We start from the raw sequence: 25,366 nt of genomic DNA on the forward strand, positions 1-25,366 counted from the left end.
ATCATAAAGCATCACCTCCGCTACATAAATACAGCTTTATAAATTATGTATCTTAGGCTTCACACGCTCACAGCAGTTTACCAATAAATGTTCTGCGATACTTGCTAAAAAAAAAAAACAGACGTAAAATCATTGCCAATGATGATAAATGATTACAGCTTAATAACAGTCAAGCTGACAAAGCCGAAATGTCCACAGGGTGCATCACAATTCAAATGCCACAGGTGGAAAAATAAAGAGCTTTCAAATATAAATGTTACAGCCTTCAGCAGAGAGAGGAAAACTAGAGAAAGGCCTTATGACACCAGGCTGTGTACTAACTCCAGGATATCCCCCAAAATGAAATGGTGGAATTTAATGCAAATTTAATAGGCAAGAGAATAAACCAGCTGCAGGGCAGAGACTGCTGCAATGTCTCTGTGCTTGGCGGGACAGGCCTGACTAGAGAACTAGATCAGAGAGAGATGAGGGACAGAAAAGGAAGTCACCCACAGACAGGCTGAGATCTTTACCCAAACAAGAACAAGAGGATATCTCAGCTAGTGAACCCTAATCTTGGCTTAACTAGACTTTTGGAGGTTAGGGACAGGAAGGAAGAAGGGGTCAACAAGACTCTCAATTAAGTTCAGGCTAAAAGCCCTATTTGTGAATCAACGGAAAAGCCTTTTTAAACATCTCATCATCAGGCCACTTACAGCCTGCAGCTGTACTTTAAAGAACCTGCCCATAATTAATGGCCCTTAGCCACTAAGAGCTCAATGACTGATTTCAAATTGTAATCGAGCAGCTGAGTAATGAGAGAACATCTCAAGATGATTTCAGCAGTCTCTATCCCAATTCTGTTAACCATTTAACAGGCCAAACAATCAAAGGGACAGAAAACTTTCATCACTGGAGCTTTGTTTGAACAGCTTGCCTTCAGACAGCACGGAAAATCCCCCAGAGGCAGTCACTTCGGTGATTTTTCTGGCGTTTCAGTCCCAGCATGGTCTCTTGCTCTAATTTTTGTCTATCACGTAACAGCAACACTTGTTGCTTAATCTCGAATGATGATATCTTACCTGGCAGGTGGCACATCTCAAGAACTGTGCTACTGCAATGGACTTCTGCCAGGAAAACACCGAAAAAGACCATCCAATTTTCAGTCCAGCTGCTTGCTTTCCCGTGGCTCCCTAGTAGCGCAACTGGCCATTAAGATGCTCTCTCACAAGAGAAAACAAGGGGTATGGAAATACATGGCTGAAGTATTACAAGACAGAAAGGAAGCAGGATGAATGAGAGTCTTCAAATCACATTGGAAAGATAAAGCAGAGAAACACGAGGGAAAATCCTTTGAGTAACTAGCCTACTCTGCTTAACGAGATCCCTCCAGATTCAGTGATCTGGATGAATATTCCCTCTCTGTCCTTGTCCTTCATCGGGTGCAATCTCAGCAGTTTTTGTACTTTACCAGAGCCCTGCATCGATCCCTGCTTTGAAGGCTTTCTGTGTTCACTGAACCAAAACTCCTTTCTGCTCAATGCCTTCGCTCTCTGCCTTGCTTACGGAGGGCAAATGAAACTCAAAGAAACCATTCACATGTACTTGGTAGAGAAAACCAACAGGAAGGTATATCCCTCCCCAGGGGCCAGAAAACTCCAAAACTTCTAGACTAATTAAAGAAACCCATGACCCGAGGGCATTTCCCACTTACGCTCTGCAGGTTTTTGCCATCCAGCCTTTTGGGTGCTATGGATTCAATGACAGGCTGCCTGGAATTCATCCTTCCGCTATATTTGCGAGGCCTCCAAGACAAACAGACCTGCCAACAGCCTTCCTGGCTAACCTTGTCCACACCACAGCTGCTGGGGAAAGCAGCCTCTCGACACAGCGGCTGGCATGCAGCTGAACCTGAAGAGAGAGCAGCAATGTTCCTCTGAGCAATGGTATGTGGGATGCACGGAAAATGAGAGTTCTTTGGCAAGTATTCCTCTACCCATCCTAAAACACTCCTCTCAGATGCTGCTCAGAATTTGAAATATAGAATCCTAGGATCATTCAGCTTGGAAAAGACCTCTACGATCATCTAGTCCAACCTTCAATCTGGTACTAGCAAGTCCCCCCACTACATTGTATCATCTATGTCCCTGGCCTGAGCTGTTCCATGCTGGACCTCGACCCATGATGGAGCAGGAAGCAAAGCTGTAAGTGCCAGTGCAGAGGCATGAACTTGCCCAAAGAAATTTAGCAGAAGCCTGCCTTTCTGGGACAAAACTGCAAGGAGGAAACTGCATTCAGGCAGGAGGAAATAAGCTAACAAAGAAAGCATGGATTTAGAAGCAGAAAAGCGTCAGAGGAAAGCTTCTGAAGAAGCCTTCCCTTCACTGCAGCAGCGTGGGGAAAGCTGGTGGAAATATGATGTCATCGTGCCCCTTTATTTTAAGGGAGAATGCTGCTGTTTGGCAAGCTGCTGTCTGGGTAATTGCTTCCTCCTTGGTCTGATGAATCTGAGATTTGTTGTCAGCCTTCCAGGGGCAGGGAAAAGCTCATCTATCTTTTCCATTTTATCTGGATGAAATGGCCATGGGACTTGCTCAGTTGTGCAGCATTAGAGTGAATGATTACGAGGAAGTGCTAAAGCACCACCAAGACACGTGTGGTGCTGCACATTATTCCTCTCTGATAAAAGCTAGTTCTTAAAAGAATAATTATCCTAAGTTGTAATCCTTAATAGCCACGGATGGTGCAAGCAGCTTCTGAAACGCTAGCTTCCTAAATAAATACTCCTGTCAGGCCCTCCGAGGAGCTGTGACCGAAGCCTGACACCATTTCCAGCAAGGCTGATGCTGCATCCAAGCCATCTTCCTTCAGGTTTTCTGTGTAGAGCATCATCCTGCTCTCCCAAGCCCAAGGAAAGCACAGCCAGGCTTACCTTGGCAGCTCTGTATGTAGCGCTGTGTGTGTTCAGCACGCCTGCACTACGTCACGTGCAAGAAGAGGCAGCACAGAAGAGATTACATTTACAGAGGTGGTGGCATCGGTTTGCCCTGCAGTGAAGCCGTCTTCAGGAGCGCCTTCCCCAGCCACCGCTCCCATTAAAAGCAGCCCTCGTTTGGCAGAGGGCTGATTCTGTCACGTTTGCTTTCACTCAATAGATGAGTCCAGCAGAGGCTTGCAGGCGATACAATGTTTTTCAACATTTTCCACTGAAGTGGAACAAAACCTGGCTTAGGCAGGAATCCTACAGCTTTGTTTTACTTTAGATACATTCAAAATCCAGTCCTTCCTCTTTAAACCACCGCAATCCCGGACAAAGCACGCTGTGAGCCTGCAATAGCTGCAGGCAGCTAGGAGCGTCCCCAAACTCGTGTGAGGCCCGTGGCACAACAGCACTTGGCACATGGAACATACTTCAGGGCTTTCAACAGGTAAAACTTCCAGCTTCCCTTGCTCTTGACAAAACAAGCATACCATTCCCTCAAAGCCAGCCAGAAATGGGAAATTAACTCTGACAAGGGGGACAAGAGGCTCCCAGTGAAACTTCCCTATCTCCTACCCAAGAGCAGCTCTTGGAAAGCCAGGCTTATTACAGACACAACTGACTCACAACGCAACTTTGCTACAGGGCAAGAAAACCAAAGGCAGAGAAATCATTTCTCTCTGCGCGGCATCCGCTTGCTGACTTTATTGCAGCTGCCAGCTCAAAGAGCAGAATTAAACGGCGGCAATATTTGTGTGAGCGGGAGCAGCACTTGGCATCGCTAAGTGAGAAACTGCTCCTGTCCTTGCAAACCCACTGCTGTCCCTCCAAGGACGGACCCTCCGAAGCTCTGGCAGGAAAAGGAAGCCAACGCTTCTCCAAGTGCTACCAGGAGCAGCGACACACACGACTGCTTGCTGCCTGCCCCCACACCTTAGGGTTATTTTCCCCAAGCTGCTTTGGAGACCTTGTGAGACCGTTCGCTGCATCCCATGCAACGTCCAGCCCCAGTCATTAAACTGTACCTCCGCAAACGCTCACTACGGTCTGGTCTTGATGGCACTGGCTACAGCAAGCTCATGCTCAGGGCCGGAACAGCTTAGCACCACCTGTCCTGCAGCAAACAGATTGATGCAAGGGCAGCCAAAGTCCTCCTGGCATCAGCTGTGAGGAAAATAGCAGCCAGGCAGCAGGTAGAGGGAGTCTGCAGCAATTCCAGCCTCATCTGGCCCATCTGAGCCACTTCCACAGGTTTTGCTCCGAGGAGGAGACTTCTAGACGATGCAGGCTGGGTGCAGCGAGGGGGAAGAACCACCTGAGCATGACACTGCACCAGCCATGCTGTCTGCCTTTCTGAAGTGAGAGGTTATTTTACAAGCATGTTATTCACAGCTGGATGCCACGCAGGCTTCCCGTGGCACTGCTTGCACCCTCCTTCCCCGTGGTCCCCTCTGGACCAACCGCACATGAGGCGTTCGTGAAAGACTCTTGGCATCCCCACACTCTGTTCTCCACTTAGATTTAGCAGTGAGCTGCCAGCGCAGTGGAATTAATATATATGTTTTATATATGCATACGCACACACATCACAAGGCTTAGAGACTGTTAGCTAGACTTTGATCGATTAAATGCTTCCGGCCTGGCTCTGCGGCTGCTTTAAGATGGGTACGTGAGAGGATCTGAACATGCCCAGGAAAGTTTATGCAATCCTAAGCTGCTACTGATGGTCTCTGCTGTCTGAGTTGTAGTGGGGTAGGCCTGCAGTTGGGCACACCAGATGAGAGAAAAAGGAATAAAGGAGTTTAAGTCTGTCTCTGTGATGAAAAACACATCAGATAATGCTACATGGGATACAACAGGAGTTAAGGGAAAGGAAAAATTTGCTACAGTCAATAAAAAAGAACAAGCTGCATGTCCTCATACATGCTTAATGCACGTGATAAGCTCACTCTCAACAGGGCATTCACTGCCAATCAGCTGATGCAATTGCCTAGAAGTATGAATCACCTGACACAGCCAACGCCAGCTCCTACAACAGCACAGAGCCACTTCATTTAGGGAGCCATGCAAACACGCACGAACTGGGAGCTTTCCTGACCCGCATTCCTCCCCTTCCACCCAAGGTGCAGGGAGCGCAGTGACCAGGAACGTTGAACAGCAAAACACAGGCCCCTTGAACTGCCCTCAGTTACAAGAAGTATCGGCAATTCCATGCATCTCGCTAACTTTCTGCAGATAAGCCCGAAGCAAGTCAGCAGAGCATTTGCAGCGAGATCAGTGGCTTGGAAAGTGTGGTCAACTCATGCAGTAGCATTTCTGTAAATGAGCCTGAAGCAGCATGAGGGCCTCTCCAGTGCTCTCCAGAGGAAGAGCAGCAGCAGCATGGAGTGTAATGAAGCTAAAATAATTGAATCCCTTTCTTTGTTTTTAAATTCCACTTCCTGAGTTTGTTCATGAAGAATATCAATCCAAAGCAGAGGCCCAATTTACAAAGCTGGCTGGCTCTCGATAAAGTTTTGCCTTTGGAAAGACTCCTGCTTGGATTAGCCCGAGCATTCGCGTGAAAGGGAAGAGTAAGGCAGCTTGCTCTCTCTTCTCACGTTACCTTCCCTTACTGTTTCAAAGCAGGTGTGAAAAACTGACACACACACAAATGGCATATTTGAACAGGCCAGGGACAGCTGGTAAGAACAAACCTTTGGGGTGCCTTTCACCAGTCAGACCTGTAACTGAATTACAGAGAAAGGACAGGAGGAAAAGGCAACGCTGCCATGTTTGGGTCTCTCCTGCATCGTGCTGCAGAACCGGAGGGCTCAGCGCTGAGCTGCGTGCCAGCAGTGACAGGCTTACAGAAATCCCAACTGGTAAATCTCACTGCAAAGAATAAACACCTGGCTTTGAAAGGTGAATGCTAAGAGCACACTTTTTTTTCTCCTTTATTTTGGTACTGTTTTACCCATATGCCCATGCCTCTTCCTGGCCATGAGCCATACCGAAACTTCCTCTGAGTTCAAAGAGTTCTGGTTCGGGTTCCCAGTCACTTAACCTGAGCGATGCTTCATGGTCCTGCCACTACACAGCACTTATCGCATCACAGAACCACAGAATGCTTTGGGATGGAAGGGAGGGACCTTAAAGACCGTCCAGTTCCTACCCCTTGCCAAGCTTCCAGGAGGATCTTTTCCACGATCTTCCCAGGCACAGAGGTGAGGCTCACTGGTCTGTAGTTCCATGGATTTTCCTTTCTACCCATGGGAATGGTGTTTCCCTTTTCCCAGTCACCAGTGCAAACTTATAAATGCAACCTTTTCAAAAACAAAAGGGTGGCACTGAACACAAACTCCTGAAACCACCCCAAACGTCTTGAAGGCCTTTCCTTCTCCCCCCTGGCACTGCAGCCACTTTCAGGCGATCGGGCTATTTCTTAAGACACAGAAATATCTCCAGAGAACCCAACAGCGAGGCTCCTCTCAAGTGTGTTATGATGTATGCTCCCAGCACCATCCAAGTCCTGGTCATTTCCAAACATGGGACCCACCTGCACATAAATACACCCCGCTACAGCGTGTTATGGCTATTTACTGGTTAAGTGCCTTCCTTGGAAGGACACTGATGCAAGCAGCTACCAAACCTCATTGCTGCAAGTCCCTGTAAAAGCAGAGGGACACAGAAGACTGCTGTGCCTCCCCACAGCAGGGCAGAGTCTGCTCACCCTTTGTTCACCTTCTCCTTTTGTCGTGGGAGAAAGAAAGAGGAAACAGTCGTGTGGTTTTATTCCTATCCCATGTTTTTGGTCTTCTTGATTCTGTTTCTAATACTTATTTTACTTCCCTCCTGGAAAAAGCACAATTCAGTAAAGAAGGGCAGAAGAGCTCTTCCTTTTGTTGCCACAACAATGGCATTAAAAAAAAAAAAAGGCAAAAACTCCCCACAATTGGTGGCACAAAGAACAGTACACAAAAATACAACAGCACGAAATCCAACAAAATCGGAGCTGAGGTGCAGCTTTTCACTGCATGCCCAAGTTTTGCAGCCACCAGTGTCACTGAGCTGCAAACCCCCAAGCACGCGGCTTACGGTGTAAGAGCCGACCCAGTCAGAGGGCCTTTGGCAGCCCTGGATGATCTCTGCCATTCAGGAAACGCCAGGATCCACACCAAAAATAAAACAGAAATAAAACCTCAGTAACAGCTCTGATGGTATATTCTGGAAACCAGCAAGCTTATAACTGTGGGATCTTTTAACGCTTAGTAACGCACAAATATAGAAAAAAGAATTAGACTGAAGGGAGACAAGAAGTATGAGGAAACCTGTATGACATCAGCCACATAACCCTGAGCTTTATATGGGTACAAATGGGCAAAAGAAAAAAAAAAGCCTAACAGGCTAGATCTTCCACAGGTATAAATCACGCGGTTCTGTGTACTTCATCAAATTTCTGTCTGGTACTGTTGTTTATCAGCTCTCCTTCACTACAGGCTTTCTGTTCCAGGCCCCTACTTCTTTCCTTCTCCATCTAAGTGAGCAGTCCCCAGCTGTACAAATCACACTGCCAAAATGAGCTTTCCCTGGCATCTCTTTGGCTGCTTCCCTACCCTCTGCAAATCCAGCTCTTAGCCATTCTACATCCTGAGTCTTTTATCCTACTTGCATCTTCCTTTACTGTGCTGCTCAGCTCCTCTTCCTGTTTAAAAGCAAAAAAATAAAAATAAAAAATATCCCAAACCTTGTATTGTATTTAATTACCCTAATCACTAAAAATCGTACTCACACATTCTCATTCTTGCCATTAGCAACTCCTAAAATTTTGTTTACTCCCTTCACAGGAATTGCCTTCTCAAAGAATTGTACCAAGAGCCCACCAAAGATGGATGTTTACTTGTCATTATTATTCTTAAAATCCCTTTGTCTTGGTACGTGACAGCCTTCACCGAGTAAGCCTCTGTGTCATACATTTAGGGAACGTTGTCTGTCAAAATTACAAAGGAAGCCAATCGAAGCTGACAGCATATGTTCTCCTAAATAACTCTGGCATTTGTAATCAAACAGGTTGGAAAGCCGAAAGGTTGTCAGGCAAATGCAAAAGGTGACAGTGCTGCTCTTCAGAGCGGTCCCACACTGCAGAAGGGAATGTTATCCCCAAAGGGGTCTGCCCAGGGAACTCGGAGCCATTGGCCCGCTGCAGCTGGTAATGCCGCACTGGGATAAAGCCCGTCCAGCCTCTGACTATGTCCAAAAGCCCGTTTGCAGACAGCCACGCAACCCGACAGTGTGCAGCAGGGATGTTCTACTGGCATGCTCTATAACCGGCTGGTTTGGCAGTGGATGGCTGAGAGGGCTCGGGATGAAGATCCTCAGATCTCCTTTCTGGCTCTGCACGTTTCTCCTATCTCATCCATCTGATTTTTTTCTGGAAAAAAACCACAACTGTTCAACAGCAAAGTCATGAAAGCAAAGAAGTAAATCTGCCATAGCCTGAAGAACCAACGCCTCTGTGCGTGCTGCACCTTCCTGACCTGTGCTACACCTCCAAGCCTATAACCGAAACCAAATGACCTTATTGCTATTAAAGCTCCTTTTCTCATTATCACTCACCTGACTAAACGAGAAGTCACTCAGATAACACAGTAAAGAAATCCTGTTATAATGCCATCTCCCTGCTAAAGTAATGATTCACTGATGAAGTAAGCATCTGCCATCTGGCTAGAGGATGCATGACTGCTTGGGCATAACAACCCCAAGAAGTTCACAACTGCTGGCTGCAGGTTCTTGTCTGTTCTCAAGCTCATGTTGTAGGTCTCGTAATAATTTCCCCTAGCTGACACAATCACAGTGGATGCAAAGGTTAGCCCCGTACCTGCCTCAGGACTTCAGCATCCCAAGTCATTACGTCTACACGAAACAACAAGCGTGGTCATGTTATTCTAATGAAATAGCTAAAATAGTGGCAGAGCAGGAGGGGACAAGGGAGCAGTGAGCGTGTGTCACCAGGACTGCTAGCACAATACAATAATAACTGAATGAGGGAAGGGATAGAGTGTGCTGCAGAATTAGAAGCAATTTCCCTTATCAGCTTTTTCTAGCAGGATTCCCCCAGGGACCTGCAGAAATTAAAAATTACAATCGTGCTTTCTGCAAACCAGAGGTAAGCACACAGCTATCCTGGATGACATTTTCAACATTCCACCTAGTGCCTTTTGGAACGGTTCAATTTTGGCTCCTTTTCTCAAACAAGTGGCTAACAGCACAACCGGTCTCAGTCAGGGTTTTAAAGTGTAAAAGAGCAATATGGATTTGCAAACAATAGTATTAGAGCGGAGAAGGAAGTCCCAACATATTTAGACGTTAAATGGGAAGACAGCAGGGAAGGACAGAGCCTCAGACCCACTGCTCCAACAATATTTCTACCACAGCCTGAGAAGAGATCTCCAAGTCATTCTGGGAAAATGAAACACCGCTGTTGTGCTGGGGGTTGTCTTTTTTAACGAGAATGTTTATGAAATGTTTTTGAATTGTTATTGCTCTTTGTGGGATGATTGTGTTTTCCTGCAGAGCAGCACGAGATAGGTTTTTCCAGGAGAGGCAGAGGGTACGTGCCTTGCTGTACGGTAAGAGGCAGCAATTACCCGCTCCAGCTCCCTGCCTCTACGCTACGGGCACCAGCAGTAGCTTTGGCTGAGGGTTGTGAAGTCTGATGTAGGTCAACCACTTAACATGTATAGGTAACACGAGCTAGAAACATACCTCACTCCTGAATCTTTCAACAGGTAAGCTACAGCAAGCAAGAATTTTAATGTTGTGACCCTATTTCAGGTTTGCGGCTCTCGTGGAGGCACAGCAGCACCTGCAAACACAAAGTCAGCACTGCACCACAACCACTGCATTAGCAGCACGCCTTTAACAGCACAAGAAAACGAAGGGAAGAAATACTTCTTCCAGAGAAATCACATCCTTCTTAACCAGAAGAATCATGCTTAGCTCCAAAGTTTCAAAGCTACTTACTAAATAATTAGATGGAGCTTTGTGCGATGACAGATTTGTTCGGGAGACCTGCCTCATCATCGCCACACCAGCCCGGGGTTTCCACCGGAGCGTGCTGACACGAGCGGGCAGGATGGGAGAGCATCACTGATGTGCCAGCACTACTCCTAGCATCCGGTGGCTGCAGTCAGCAGTCTGTTTTTATTACCTTTGTAATCTCCGACTCTTAAAAAGCTGCCCAACGACAAACGAATGGAAGTAAGACCCAGACACCACGTGCAAGATTTGTACTACCACAGCCATTTGGGGGGAGAAAAAAGACAGAGAGAGATGAAGTGGTAAAAAAATGAGCACTCAGCTCTCAGCTCCTCCTCCGGTGTCTCACCAACAAGGCTGTTGTACCCTCCACGTGCTGCAGCCACGGGCTTGTTGGGCATCAAGCAGGCTGCTTCATCACCCACCCAGCTGGGTGAAGCCCTGCACGACCCAAACTTACAGAGTAAGCTCAGTGACTGAAATCCTTTTGCCGATGAAGGCTGTGTAAGCCTAAGATAATGTTATGTTGCAGGTTTTTGCCAGCTATTAGGCGGCTGGGAGCTGACCGGGAGGGAAGCTAGTTAAACTGACAGAGATGAGGCCCAACATTGATTTTTCAATTGATTCCACTAAATTGTTGTCCACACAAACCCTAGCGTGGACATTCCCAAATTGGCTTAACATTGACTTACAATGATTTAGCTCGTGTTGACTCTTTATTGACTCACGGTGTAGCCACATTAGGGTGGGAGGAAAGAAAAAGTTGTGTTCTTGGTGTCAGAACACAGCAACGTGCCCTGTGAGACACTCTAGCAAAGAGAGCAAGCTTGGCCAATATGTGCTTTTATCAACATCAAGACTTACAGAGCTGATGAAGACAAGATGTAAAGCCAAGAGGATAATTGTATAATTGCAAGAGATCCACAGACTGCATTTTAAAGAAAATAACCGGTGCTGGAGCCCAAGCAAGGGATCAGCACCGTAACCGCTCGCTGGTGGCAGGAGGCACAAGAGCCACAGGTCTACCTCGAGTCTTCCAGCAACATACCCGAATTTCAGAGTGGCCATGGAGTATCAGAAGAAGGCTGCACACCAATTTAAGTTGGCTTGAATAAAACCCCACCTTTGGTGGCAATCGGAGCATGTCTGCAGTTGAACATCTGCACTCCTGATGGGAGGATTTAAAGGCAAGTGGCTGTGGATCAATGCAAGTTTATTAACTGATGGACGTGCTCTATGCTGACAATTATATTGAAAGAGAAATAATGGGCTCTTGCCTTTTGACTGTGGTTAAAACCCTTACAAACCTAGTCCTTGACACAGCCCCAACCACTTGATGTTGCTCGTTTCTTTTTGACTTTGAAATACCCTCTGTACGGATGTATTTGCTTTTGTAATTGCAGATATGAAATTAAAATCTTCTTTCGCTTCCCCGGACAATCATTTTTTCCTCTCTGCGCAGTTTACAGCAGCTCACTCTCTTGGAATTTTTTTTTAATAACTTGTGTTGTGTCTGGTGCTTTGGGGACTGCCTATGACAGAAAGCACTTTATTACTTCTCTGTTTGAGTTCGCTGTAGAGCGCTCACCAGGCCCATCACTGAAAGTATGAATCTAGGCAGCAATTTAATCAAGCAGTGATTGAAAAATTAGAGGTGGCGGTGATTAATATGGATTTAGGACTTCTTTTGTTTGAATGGGTTTTAGCTAGAAAACATGACACATTTGTTTGTTGCCTTTTTTTTTTCCCCTCCCTGAGAGAAACAGGGAAGGAAACCCCTGTAGGAACATCATTTCTTTACTCTTAATATTCAAATAAAAGCCAGAGGAAGAGGTTACACACGATGCATATTATTATCCTTAGGTAAATACCCATGGGTATCTCAGCAATCACAAGCCCACCACTGTGTATAGGCAAAGATCCAGCCAATGAAACCTGGCTTGGACCAATGCCAGAAGGGAAAATGTCTGCCCAGGCCCTGAACAAATCTTGAAATTGAATCATCAGCCTAGCTAATAAAGAAATAGAAACTTTTCAGCCACTAGGAACATACTTAAACATACACGGAATAAAGATTTTTTTACACTTCAAACAGTGGAACTGAAATCTTTGAAAGCTGATGAGCAGCAGTAAAGGAGGAACCTACTAGAGAGCTGCGCAAAACAAATCCAGACCAGCCCAGAAGCTGTGTCCATCTCTGCTCAAAGGAAAAAGGATTTCTGTAGGCATCTTTACATGCATATCCCTTGTGGAAATCTGGGGAGGAATTCACTGTTCCCTAGCACTTTCTTAAGGAGGTGGAACATGCCACTGTGGTTTAGGATCAGATCTCAGATCAAGTCTTTGTACGGTACAATGTCAACATCAATCAAGTTGTTTCTAGTTATGGAGACTCCACAACTTCTGTCAAAATTTTTTGTCTTGCTCCCATTTACAAGTTACTACTGCAAATTCATACTAAAACTGGCTCAAAGCTGTTCTGTTTAGTTTGTTGCTAACACCTGTGTTCCTCGTTCAATTTAAACTGTTTACAGCACTTCAGATTACCTAAGGAAGCAGGATAACTCAGGAGAAGAACGTCCATGCAAAATTTGCTTCTGCTTAATTATAACTGCTTTGGGAAAAAAAAGTCTTAAGCTGACATAAGCTGCATGTGGTATTGACCTTAATTTCATCTCCAGCAACGAGTAGTTTCTGCCTTGGCATCTTTGCAAAAGTGTCACATGCACCTCATTTTCTATAAAGCATTGAAAAATTAAAAGAAAACACCAAAAAAAGCACAGTCAAACAAAGAAGATTATTTGTGGAATATTAACAAAAACCTTGTCTGAATAAGGATTACCAGAGCTTTCATTTCAGCTAATAGACTTATTTTTCCCCAACAACTTATTTTTCCCCTCCTCCTTTTCTCATGCTTGGCCAGAGTAGGTGATTCCCATCTTCCCCAGATGTCTCTTGTCCCAGCACGTGGAAGAACATCTTTGTAAGAATCCGCTGGATGAGAGATCTAAAGCCTATACTCATAGCACTTAGATTAATAAAAAGAAAAGTTACCTACAAAACAGCTCTGGAGATAAGGATGTTTGTGTGCAACTTTGGATATTTTTGCTAACTAACACTTACACAATTGCCTGGTTCCCAAAGGATTCATATAATTTAAGTATGGGGTGAGAGTGCTGGAAGGCAGATACCCAGTAATTCAATCCCCTATGCCCCTGGGCACACACATAATTGTATTATACAGCAGCTTTGCCAAAAATGAAAATAATTAAAGCACAATACATATTTTACTGCTTACAGTTTAAAAGGGTGGTTTAGTTTTTCGTGTATACCCACACCACTAAACACAAGACAACAATTCAGCGAACCCCCTTTGAAAGCGCAGTGATAAGAAGTCACAATGTCGTGTCATACCACAGATATTTCAGAGCCACAATCAAAACCTCACCAGTTCATTGGCAGGAGAGTTCAAACTCGACCAGCTCTTTGAGCATTCCGTAGCAATCCTAACCACCATTTTTAACGCCAAGGAAAGCTGTGAACAGGGATTCTGCAGGAACCCAGCACAGGACAAAGACCTCTCTCTGGGAGTGCTGGGGGTCCTGCTCTCTCCTGCATCCAAGCATCCTGCCAGAGGCTGATGTAAAACAAGACCCATTTCTGCTGTGTATGGACAAGGTTAGAACAACTGCAAAGTATAATACACAGCCTCATCACGTACAGGATTCAGACAGACTGGGAGGAAGGGGCCAAGGCAATCACAGTCACTATCTCAACAATAAAGAACAACAATTAGAAATTGCAGCAGTGCCCACCAGTCCCATGGAGCCCTGTAGGCCAAGGAAGTCACCTGGGCCAAGTTTTTGGCCAAGGAAATCACTTGGGCCAAGTTTTTTCAGAGTAGCCTCTGATTTTGTCTAATATCAGATGCTTTCTAGTTTTGTAAATGCCAACCAAGTACTTGAGTTGAAGCCCAGGGAGGCTCCACTTGATGATTATCACCTCTGAATATCTCAGGAAATGGTTGCCTCCCAGTACAGAACACTTTTGAAAATGCTGCACTGTTTCTCTGCAGGCCAGCTTCTCCATCTGCAAACAGTACACAAATATAGTCTCCCACCACAGAGTAGCAGCATACACCTTCAGTGCTTTTGACAAGGGAGAATAACCAACACTCTAAAAAGAAAAATTATCATTATCTCTATGCATATGCCCCAGAGCAACACAGTCCACTTTCAATGCCTGTAGGGACTGCCTCTTCCCTAAAAAAGGGTTCAAAATCATGAATGGCCAGAACCCAGACCCTTAAAGAACGCAGTGGGAGAAGCAGATCTCACTGAAAGAGAACCACAAACAACTACAAGGTACCCAAGCTCCTACTACTGCCACTACCAAAGAAGCAGCTGTCTAATAAATACGTGGTGGCAACTCACCAGCAAGCGCAGAAACTAATTTCTTTTTGCTGTTGATTCACAAAGGCCTGGAAAACTTCTAGGGCACTTCATTTCCTGGCAAACCACTTGAACTAGTTACCTACTCGTGACATGGAGGAGCTCTGCATGTCAGCTGCCACGCATGGGAACGGACCTCATATCAGAGCGCTGCAGTTTTATTTTCCTGCAGCCAACCTTTGCCCTTAATGAGATTTTTTGCTTTAACTGCTGCTTCCTCTTTTTCTTTCCACCTTTGCTTCGCAGGACAGCAAGCCCAAGGCAGCAGGGGCTGCCTGATATGATGCTTTCAGTGTCAGCCTTCCCGTCCCGTTACGTGGCAGGGTTTAATGTGCGCCCACTGGGGCTTGTCAGCGCTTCCACCACTCCTCAGCACGGCCCTGCCGAGCAGCTCATGAAGCTGATGCATGCTCCCTGCCTTCCTTTCCCCTTCTCCTCGCTCTGCTCCGAGCAGGTCTTCTGCTCCTCGCTGCCAAATAACCTTTCGCAGCCCCCAGGGGCCCAAAGGAAAAGCCGCGTTGCTCCTGCTCAGCCCAAATTACTGCCTCGCCGTGAGAAGCCCCAGCTCGAGTCTGAGGTGAATTGTTGCCATCACTCTCTTCCTCTCATAAAGCCAGCACCGCTGGTACCAGCCTGCCGCGTGGCATGCATAATTCATCGAGATCTTAATGTGCAAAGCTCTCCTCCGCGGCTTTTTTCTCTGCTTTAAGTTACCTCCGGCCGGCCCCTCCTTGAAATGGTAAGAGGACATTTTGAAGGGTCTGCTGGTTGCCTTAATTTACCATAAAAACAAGAGCACTAGCAGTGACAGCGAGGTGTAAGGGGCAGGACGGGACAGAGCCACAGAAGGTGACCCTCCATCTGCCCTGCTCCTGCCCTTCCCTTTGCGAGGAGGAGCAGGGGCAGGTTGCTGGGGCTCACACCTGAGGGTAACGTTGCTGGGTTTGCTGCTGCCAGCTGTGGGCAATGAGCTGGGCTGTCCCAAAGCAAAGGCATTTTCTCAGCTTCTGCCCACTGTTACATAGTCCTTCTCCCATTTTCCCTGCAGCAAATAACTGTAAGAAGTGTTCACAAAGCAACAGGGGAAGAAAAAAAAAAGACGCCAACATAAAAAATAACATGACATCTATTTCCACAGTAATGAAACAATTACTAACTAATAAGAACCAAACAAACCAAGCAGGACACAAATGCAAGGAAACATTTTCTAATAAAGCTCTGTGCTCACTGAGTTGGCAAAGAGACACGCGGCTGTTTCCCTTTGGAAGGGCAAGGGGCCGCTGCAGCAGCCTGTAAAAGCTTGCTGCTTTGTCAGCCTTTGCTCTCAGCCTGATGCTTGCTGGCCAGGCCATGGGTGCAGTTCATTCTGACCCCCAGAAGTGGGCTGACCGAGAGCTCGCTGCCTTCTCCCTCTGCACAAACACAACGAATTGAGTGGGAGATGGCACAGAGGAGTCTGGCGGCCAAGGGCTGAGAGTGGCCGGGGACCTCCAGCTCCAAGAGGAGGCTCCACTTGGCAAAAGGTTTCAAAAAACCACCCACAGGGTGTAAGTTGCTGCAAGAATTCGAGTTCTGCTACAAGACAGGTGGCACAAAATGCCCGGTGTGCTCCCCATAAACAGCTCCAGTAGAACATATGCCCCCCACCCTGCATGCAGTTACACAGCACAGTGCAGCAAAGCTAACGCTCCGTGGGACCACGTGGGCAGCCCCTTACACACGGCTAGAGCGGGTCAGCCCAACCAGCTTCTGGGGAGGCAAAGTTACTCAGAGGGGGCATTTCACCACCACTACCACGCCGCTCCTCATGGCTCAGCCCTGCAGACACGGAAGCACTGTGTTAGGCAGACACAGCCTTTCTGCCTTGCTTCAGCAGAGCCCCTCGCTTTTCCAAACACCACAAGCCCATCTAAGCCAGCCTGGGGTCTGCTCCCCTCCTGGTGCCAATTTGCCTCCAGGGCTGCTTTGCCCTTCTGGAGGGAAGGGAAAGCCCAGACCCACCTCCAGCACAACAGCCATGCCTTAAGCACCTCTTCCCCACCCCTCATCCACCTCCCTACCTGCTTTGGCAGCCTCTGCTCTCTGTTTTATGATTTTCCTTACACAAATCCTCTCAGTCCACAACTCCAAAACCTGCACCTCCACCTTTCTCCTGCCTTTCACCTCCTCCTGGGGAGCTGGCAGCCCAGCTAACCTGGTTCACTCCTCAGCTAACTGGCTCCAGCTGGGGCAGATGAACAAGGCTCAGGCTTAACCACTTCTGATACAGAGCTGTGTCTGCTCAACGAGCCCAGCAGAGAAACCACCCCCTGGAATTGCTTTGCCTTGCTGCTGTAACACGTATAGGATGGGGAATGTTCAGAAGCTTGGACCAGAATTTCAGTCACAACCCATCTCCAACCCAACACCATACAAAACAGCACAGCATGCTGTTGAGGCTGACAAGAGTCAGACCCTTGCATGAGGTTCAAGAGTCCTGGGGAGGTTGGCCCTACCAAACAAAGCCGTGTGGGTTTAGCAATGGGCAGGCAGAAAGAGACTGTCCCTTTGGACCTATGGAGCTTTGCTCAGTGAGCACACAGAAGAGATGGTTTCTTTTGCTGCCAGCCAGCCTGCACCAGTAGGATGGGGATGCCATCTGAGAAGGTCTGCAGGGGAGAACGTGCATTGCTTTGCAGGCAGAGCGTCCAAGCCTGGGTCTGGGGAGCAGGCCGAGCATATGGTCCCCAGAACACATGCAATGAGCAGCTACTGCCTAGAGGGAGGAAGGTGACTTAAGCCGGAATGAGAGAGCGGCGATGCCACTGAGTGGTTTTGTGCCCCGTGGAGGCAGAGTTCATTTTAGGCAATTATCTCATGCTCCCTACCAACTGCTGTTCTCAACAGTGGTGGGCCGCAGTCCATCCTAATAAAGACAAGGAAAATGATCTGGACACTGGAGTGATTCCAGGAATAAATTCCCACCTCCCCAAAGACTGGAACGATCTAGTGAAGAAGGGCATCACGCAGCACATATGGCATGCCAGGAGGGGTGAGCTGGAGCCAACCTATTCCATCACCTATGGAGGAAAAAGGAAGGGGAGGAAGAAAAAGGAACAAACGGGTTGTTAGGAAGATGCAAGACACCCTTTCACGTTGTTTAGGATGACCTATTGGGTGGCACAGGCAGGACACAAGCAGTGTCTTTGTTTCCCTTCTTTCCCCTAAAAAAAAAAAGGTCAATTTTGCATAGTAAGAAAAGTTATCTGTTTCATAAGCCAGCTGCTTCAGGCATAGTCTGAAATAGAAATACTAGTCTGATGTTACACTTCTACTGCTAGCAACTGCTAAATTATACTCATTGCCTCTGTGTTCAGATCAGAATTCATACAGTCAGACCTCCAGAGCTCTCTTTTCCTCCATCAGGCTTCCAAAAAGTTACACCACCATGAACCAGGTGAGCACGTGGCTCTCCCTGAGCATACGTGCGCAGGTGAAAATAAAAGGTGACGAGTATCTTTGAAACGAGTAGGTGTGTTAACGGAGATGGATTAACCTGCTTTGCAGAGAACTGGCAAATCTTTCCCACCACGTCCGATCTCCATAATGCCAAGGTAGCAGCACGAGTGCGCAGAGGTGACGGCGGGCTTGGACGCAGGAGGAAATCAACAGTCAGGCTCTGCCCAGCCGCCGCAGGGAGCTGCGAGAGGCGGCCGCAGGGCTCCGGAATCGGCGCTCGCCTTGGACGGCAGCTCACTGTCACCAGCTGTGATGCAATCACAGGACATCTTCCTCAGATTTGTTTTCCTGAGACATCCTGTGTCCTCCCGAGGCCTGTCTTCAGGGTTTAATTCTCACCGTGATTCTGTTCTACTTATATATATAGCTCTTATTCCTTCAGCCCAGCAATCAGGTGGGAAACAAGCCCTTGGACCTGATTTTTATTTAAATTTAACCTATTCTGAAAAGGGGCCTTAACAAGTGCTACAGCTTTGTTTCGCTGCTCCCCTTTTGCATTTCCAGGTTTACATAAAGCTGCCTCAAAAGAAACTGGAATCAGGCTCTCTATTTCTAAACCCTGACATGTCAAATCCAGTGCTTCCCAACTCACACGCCTTTCGCTCATCTCCCCCACTGTCAGTGTTTCTCTTTAAAAAAAGAAGAAAAAAAACCCCTTTAGCTGGATCACACCTGGGTCTGTGAGGTTGGTACTGGGTCCTAAGGGAGAACAGCTCGTTCATTTTTTGCCAGGTGTAAGTAACCTTAAACATGCAGGACCTGGGCAGGTTTCTGCAAAACACCTCTGTAAAACTGAAAATCATGTCTTTAAAGTGACCGGAAAGGTTCACGAAGCGTAAGTCATTTATCTTCCTCTCTCACCCTACAAACTTCATATATTATATAAACATATGGATATTAAAATTAGACGTAACTTTTAAAGTAAGTGGTACCTGCCTTTGAGAAATCGGGCAGGTAAATTATAGCCTCAGAGACTAAGGAGAAGATTTGGGGACCATTAGATATATGGTGCTACGAACATCAAAGGCAGAATAAATTAAAGCTGAGGTAATTTTAAAAGCTGGACACTCTCCAATTCCTCTGCAAGGAAGTCGAATGGAACAAGGCCACTGGAACAGAGTGTCCCCGTGGGAACTGAATGCAGAAGAGGCTGGGACACACAATCTGCATTTAGTTTATTTTGTTGGTACTTAAACCGTCAATCTGACCTGGCTTTCTGCCTCCTCAAATTAAAACAGCGCAGCTTCGCAGCCTAAGTGCTTTGGCCTGCCTCTGGGGATCTACTGCAAACACTGACACCCCTCCGAGACCTTACAGCAGGCAGGCACAGGGGAGGAAGGTACCCTTACGAGGTGACATGGGTAACGGAAAAGGAAAAGGGGTTGGTAAGAGTGGTCTTGCCTTTTCTTAAACTCTAACGTTTCTGAAGAACTGCAGAAAGTAAGCGGAGGGATTTAACATCGTTCTGTACACATCCATGTGCCTACCCGGTGCTGTGTAGGGCGCTGTGCTCCCACGGAGCAAAGGGAATGGCATTCGGGGCAGGGAACCCTGCCCAGCAGAGAGAGACCCCCCAACGCCCGCTGCTTGGAGCAGCACGCGTGCTGCTGGGGCTTGGCGCACTCCTGGAGCCCTGAGCATCATTTTGATCCTGTCCTCACAGGATCTGCTTGGTACTTAGCCCCATGCACTCCTCATAGCCTCACTGATTTTCGTGTTTTGAGTCGCAGTCCACGTGCTCAGGGGAACTAGGGAGCACAAGGTTGAAGCTGTGTTTTGCTCTTTGCAGCATAAGGACCTCTACCCCCTTCCACCTTGCCCCTCAGGACTGCCATGTGGCAGAAGGCAAGGATGGAGGTAATGATTAATGTGTACTTAATGTCTGAAAGGATCCAAAGCCTTGTCCTTACAGAAAGTTCCACATAAAGGACCAAAGACTCACAAGGGCAGGCTTTGCTAGAATATATAATGGAACATTTAACTTTTTAATTAAAGAAAAAAAAACTCTAAAAAGACCATTGGAGAGAAAAATGAAATGAAAATTGGTTAAAAGCAGTTTTTCCTTCACCCGGTCTTCTGCAGACCGTTCCTTGCCCCCAGGGCTTACTTCTGCCATCAGTCCCTCCCTGCAGCAGACCATGTCCCGTCCTTAAGGGCTCGCCCCAAAGAAGCTTCCTCTGTCCCCCAAGCAGCTGCTGTCCTGCAGAATCCCCAACCTCCCGTACTCAACGTCTCCAAAAGCCCCTTCCCCTTGTCCCAGGGAAGGTGTGATGTCCCTGCGGGCCCGAGGGCTGCCTCTGATGTCTCCGGTCGAGGACCACAACCAAAATACTTGAGGCCAAACATATCATCTGTCGTGGAGCACGATGGCCAGGCTGCTATCGTGTGAAATTACTGGAAAGCCTTGACTGTTCATTCAAACGGCTATCAGAAGTCTGCTGTGCAGCAGACAGCATTTAGGGCTTTTTTTTTTTTTCCCAAATAGAAATACAGTGAAAATCCACATAAATGTGCCCCATGGGATCTGAACATGCTGTCATCTGCTGCCTTCATTGTCAATGATGTGGTACGGCCTACAACAACTTCATTCCCCAGTGAGCACTGCTTGGGCCTCATCACCACGACCTTCTCCACTGGTTTAACAGTTCTCCAGTTTATGGCCATAACAGATCGTGCTGCTGGCAACCAGTGGGGAAACTTGTAACCGACAGCTGCAGAGCATATATGGATGGAAGAAAAGTGCAACCACAGTACTAAAAGATCAAAGAGGTGCCAGCCTGCACTCACGAGCCCCCTTGCTGCGCTGTGGCCCCGTTCTCTGGTGTCCGCATAACGGAGCACGGTGCTGTGCCCTCCCACCTGCTATCCTGCACCAGCGCTGCCCGCGGGTCCTGCTGACTGGGCACGTCCAGCACCAGAGGACAAGTCTGTAGGAAAAGTCTGCAGAAGTCCACACAGCCGTGGGCACCTTCCTGGGACTCCAAATGCAGCCTCGCATTGCAACCTCCTTCCTGGAACTGCATTGCAACCCTCCTCCTTGCATGAGGCCCAAAGAGAGGAGTGAGTTGCCTTTGTTGTGTGTACCAGCATGCAAGAAGCCTTACATGGGGTGATGCAAAAAGCTGGGAAGCCTTCTCTTCTGTAAAAAATGGTGGTTGGGCTTTCCAAGCTCCTTGGCACCTTTAATGCAGGATGCATTTAAGCAGGAGCAAGGGCCTGAGCAGAAGTGATATGAGAAACAGTTGAGGATGCTTAAATCATAGCAGTATCTTAACCTGGAGCTGCCAAGGAAGGAAAGGAGGACTGTCAGGCACACGGGGAGGCTCAGTGGTACAAGGAAAGGCTGATGCCTGACGAGGTGAAAAAAATCTGTTGACTTTATTTTCTCAGTGGTGGACTGGTGTTTAATGTTAATGCTCTGAGTAGGTAAGCGTATATAATCCAAAAACACTTTTCTCCCCATCTGTGGATTCAGTGAAGCTTGTAAAGGATTTCATATAAGTAATTTTAAATATTCAGGCACTGTTCATCAACCTTGTGTCCCAGTAAACCTTATAGGACAACCTTAGGATTCCTAGGCAATTCCTCTCCAAAACAAGTCCTCTTGCATGCAAACGTTTGCCTGCGTGCTGCAATGAGAGCATATGCTGCTGCTTGCAACATTAAACATTATTCAAAGGAATAATGTTCATGCTACTAGCACAACGGTACGCACAGTATGAAAAGCCTTATGCCCTCTCCTAGAGCCAAGCAGAACAGAGCTGTTAGCCCCTTCCCTGAAGCGCCTTGTCAAAGAGCCTCCTTCTAACACCACCTCCCCCTTTCGCTCATCACACCCGAAGAATACCCTGCAAGGAGATTCCCTGACTCCTAACGAGACTTCTTTCGTCAAATCTTCATCTTTTGCTGAGAGCTGGAGATGTCAGCGTTGTTCTGCATCTTATCTCTAGTGCCTGGCTTCAGAGGGAAAAGCGACTCTTTTACAGCCAGAATTGCACAGCCTCAGCCTGACAGCAGCAGATAGTGCTGCGCTGCACTGGTTAAATCACAGCTGCTTCAGCTAGACAAGGGATCTATCCTGAAATATGAAAAAAGGCAGCCATGACTTTCATTAAAAAAAAATAACAAAATCCTGACATTACAGTGGAAACATGCTGAAAGGAACAGAAAATGACCACAATAGGACATCAGCCAGAAATTGTAATCCAGATCTTCGGGTCTGCACAGAACCTGCTGCCAGTCAGGAGCTATTCAGCTGCTCAAACCAAAGTCAAAAACTATTTCACCCATTCCCTTTTTATTTTTAATTTAAATTTTCACCATATTTTGATGTGTCTTTACCATTTGGCTGCTCATTTATTTTCCAGCAGGTCTGCTCCCTCCCTGTGGCCTGATCAGAAGCCCACTGGCGTCTGTCTCATGATAACAGAAGACTTTACTCCAATTCTCCATGTGATACACAGCGGGGAGGAAACAGTCTGTGCAAACGTAATACATGGACACATCTTCCTGAACTGTCCATCTGTCTGTCCACAAAATACAGAACCAAAAATTCTAGCAGCCTGTTTCATATACATCACCCTCCAGCTGCACAAAGCAAATAATTTTCAATTTGTATTGTTTAGTATCAGCTAATTCCTAAGTTATTTATAAAGACTAGCTAATAAAAGCACGAAGTTAGCAGAAAGATAAATATTTAGCATAAGAAATATTTTAAATTGAGAGAGACTGCTACCAGCAAGGAGACTTTAGAGACAGCAGCTATGGCTTTTTGATCTCAGCCTTCTATTTTTCTACCCTCCACTGTCTTGCATACTGAGATTTACAGGTGTATTTGGTACAAGCTGCACTTTGAGGCCTCACCTGCAGATGAAAACCTGCTTTTGAGACAGTTATTATCCATGCTTAATTCATTGTTGAGGAAAACAAGCTAAGTGTTTTCTGAATCTTTGAAAGTATGTGGCAAAATAAAAGTCTGCTCTCTTTTCCAACAGGTCAAGTTAAAAACAGGAACAGAGCACCGCTTTCTCTGCATCTGCTCTATTCTTTTCTTGTACAAGCATAGAAAATAATGCCCTTCCTCTCCCCACTAGCCCCATACGAGGAAAAGAATAGAGAAGCAGACTAATGATAGTAATTTTAAAAAATGAGAGTTTGCTCATTCAATCAAAATTAATAAGTAGGCTCCATATGAACAGGAACATTAATGGCAAGGGCCATTTTGTCTAAACATTCTGCCTCTAACAGAAACACACTCGATTTGATAAGTGCTGCTGCAAAACAGGGGACTGCCAAGGGTCAGCCAGGCATATTCCTGAGCAAAGTAGAAATGATCTGGATAAAAGAGATTAAGGTCTACCCTTAAAGCAATAAAAAGAAATAAGAATCCAGCACCATGTATCTTGATTCGATCTGCCATCAAGCACAATGGTAAGGAGCTTCATCTCAGGCCCTGGACATTTTTTGAGCAAGACCTTTAAGATGATTTTCAACTATTTAAACGGACGTTACTTCCGATTTTTCAGGCTGGTTATGATAGCAGTGGTTCCAATGACCAGGAATTTCACAATTACCTTGTTTTGCTAATAATCCTATTGGGCCTGGTGCTCATCCCAACTACCTTATTGGATTTGGCAAAGTAATCTAAGTTTTGGTAAAATACTGTAATGGATGAGGAAAAAAATATAAACAAACATGCTTCATTTTTTTAATCCCTTCTCCAAAACAGAATTTGAAATTTGCCTGGCTGCTTTGTTTTATACTCTCATCACCAACTACTCTGGGTCTGCCCAGATCTGGCAAGAGCGTGACTGAATTAGCAGCATACAACTGCCTGTACCAAACTGGAGCTGAGAGGCAGAGTGGAGAGCCGTAAACCATTGCCGTTCTGGGATGTTTTCAAAAATACAGTATTGTGGCAGCAAAGAAAAAGTTCTATAAAATGTAATAGGCCATTACCCCGACTTGCCAAGGGAAGATTTTCAGACACAAACTCCAATTTGTAAATTCCACCTGCTGCCAACCCAGGTCTCTAGGACCTGTGATGGGTTGTTTGTGCTTGTGGCTATGTGCAAGGTTCCCAAACTGCCGTACACAAACAGGAATCAGGCTGGCCATCGCGCTCTCTTGAGAAGACAGGATGCTGCCGAGCAGCCAGCCATCTGCGTCTGTGCAGGGCCTGACACGGAGTCAAGAGCTATTTGCAGCCACTGCTGCTGTCACTGCCACATGGCACCCCGTAATCTCTGCTTTCCGGAGCTCAGCAAGCACAGCGTGCAAAAACCCCAGGCTATGCTGCTCGTACAGCGGGATGTAACGTGAGGCTGGCAGAGATGATGGACGGATATTGCAGCAGCAGCTCCTGACCCCTGAAAGGCAGAATGAGGTACGAGAAGTTGGGTTATGTGGACTGGTACCGTGGCAGAAAAGAGAGAGCTGCTGCACGCCCAAGTATGTCCAGGCAAAACCAAGTCTGGCGATACAGACAAATGAGCGTCCTGTGGTGGGGCACGGACGTGGTCTGAATAGCAAAAGTCCCAGGATTTGTAGGTGAAGCAGCTGACTGTCCTGGGGCTCTGCAAGGAGTCTCCTGTAGAACAGGATGGCAATGTCCTCTGGAAGCTGACTTACCCAGGCTCTTACTCATCTATGATTAAGCAGCTTAGCATTTAGCAAGCCAATGCCTGTAATTTGCAGCAGTGCGTTTACAAGATGATTTCTCATGAGATTTGATACCGCAGTATTAAGCAGAGTTAACCAAAGAAGTACCTTATTTAAGAGAGCGAGGTTTTTATATCCTCTTAGTTTGCTGGCAAGGACATCGTGATGAGATCAACAGCAAAGTCTGCACTCACCACAACACAAACCAAGTCTTTTGGAGCCTTAGGCCCCCGAATATGCAATCCCAGTGAGAACATACAGTCCTGGCATCTGAAAAACTATTCTGCCCTACCATGCAAATTCCATGCTACTACTACAACACCTTTCATGAAGCATTCTCGTGTAGGGTTATGTAGTGGCTATGGAGAAAACAAAAGCAACAAATAAACACCCCTCTTTCCTGCTCTTTCCCATCAGGACTACCGTGGAAAGGTCTCTGAGAGCACACACCATACACCTGGACGTATAATGTCAGGTAACCACCTCTCCAGTTGCGAGTTATTTGTCGCCCCTGGAAAGCACCACGTGAGTTGTGCTCTATTTCAGTGTTCACTGACTAATGCCGAGGTGAGAGCACCAGAACAAATACCTGAAAAGAACGTGACTTACGGAAACCAAGTTTATATCAAAACTCAGTGTTTCCAGAAGAACCCTTGCCTTGGCCAAAGCATGAGGGAACCAGCTCTGCTTTATGATGCTGGATACAAATTCTGGGAAATTAAGTGGTTCTGCCACAAATACTTGTCTGATTGGATGATTTCAGGTTTTGAGGGGGTTTTGG

The 25,366-nt window shown here is 46.7% G+C and overlaps 1 protein-coding gene across 9 annotated transcripts in view; it reads right to left on the bottom strand.

Annotated features, from left to right (window-relative positions):
- The window catches only part of TSPAN4 (tetraspanin 4), a 407,111-nt gene that overhangs the window by 76,794 nt on the left and 304,951 nt on the right, over positions 1–25,366 (bottom strand). The window contains exon 1 of one of the 9 annotated variants that reach the window (XM_080593878.1): positions 16,488–16,641. The exons of the other annotated variants lie outside the window; for them this stretch is intronic. The gene's annotated coding sequence lies outside the window, so the exon portion shown is untranslated. Of the gene's footprint in view, positions 1–16,487; positions 16,642–25,366 lie in introns of those variants that run through there. 9 annotated transcript variants of the gene reach the window in all.

This window comes from Anser brachyrhynchus (assembly GCF_964034855.1).
Source record: "Anser brachyrhynchus genome assembly, chromosome: 5".
Taxonomy (NCBI): Eukaryota; Metazoa; Chordata; class Aves; order Anseriformes; family Anatidae; genus Anser; species Anser brachyrhynchus.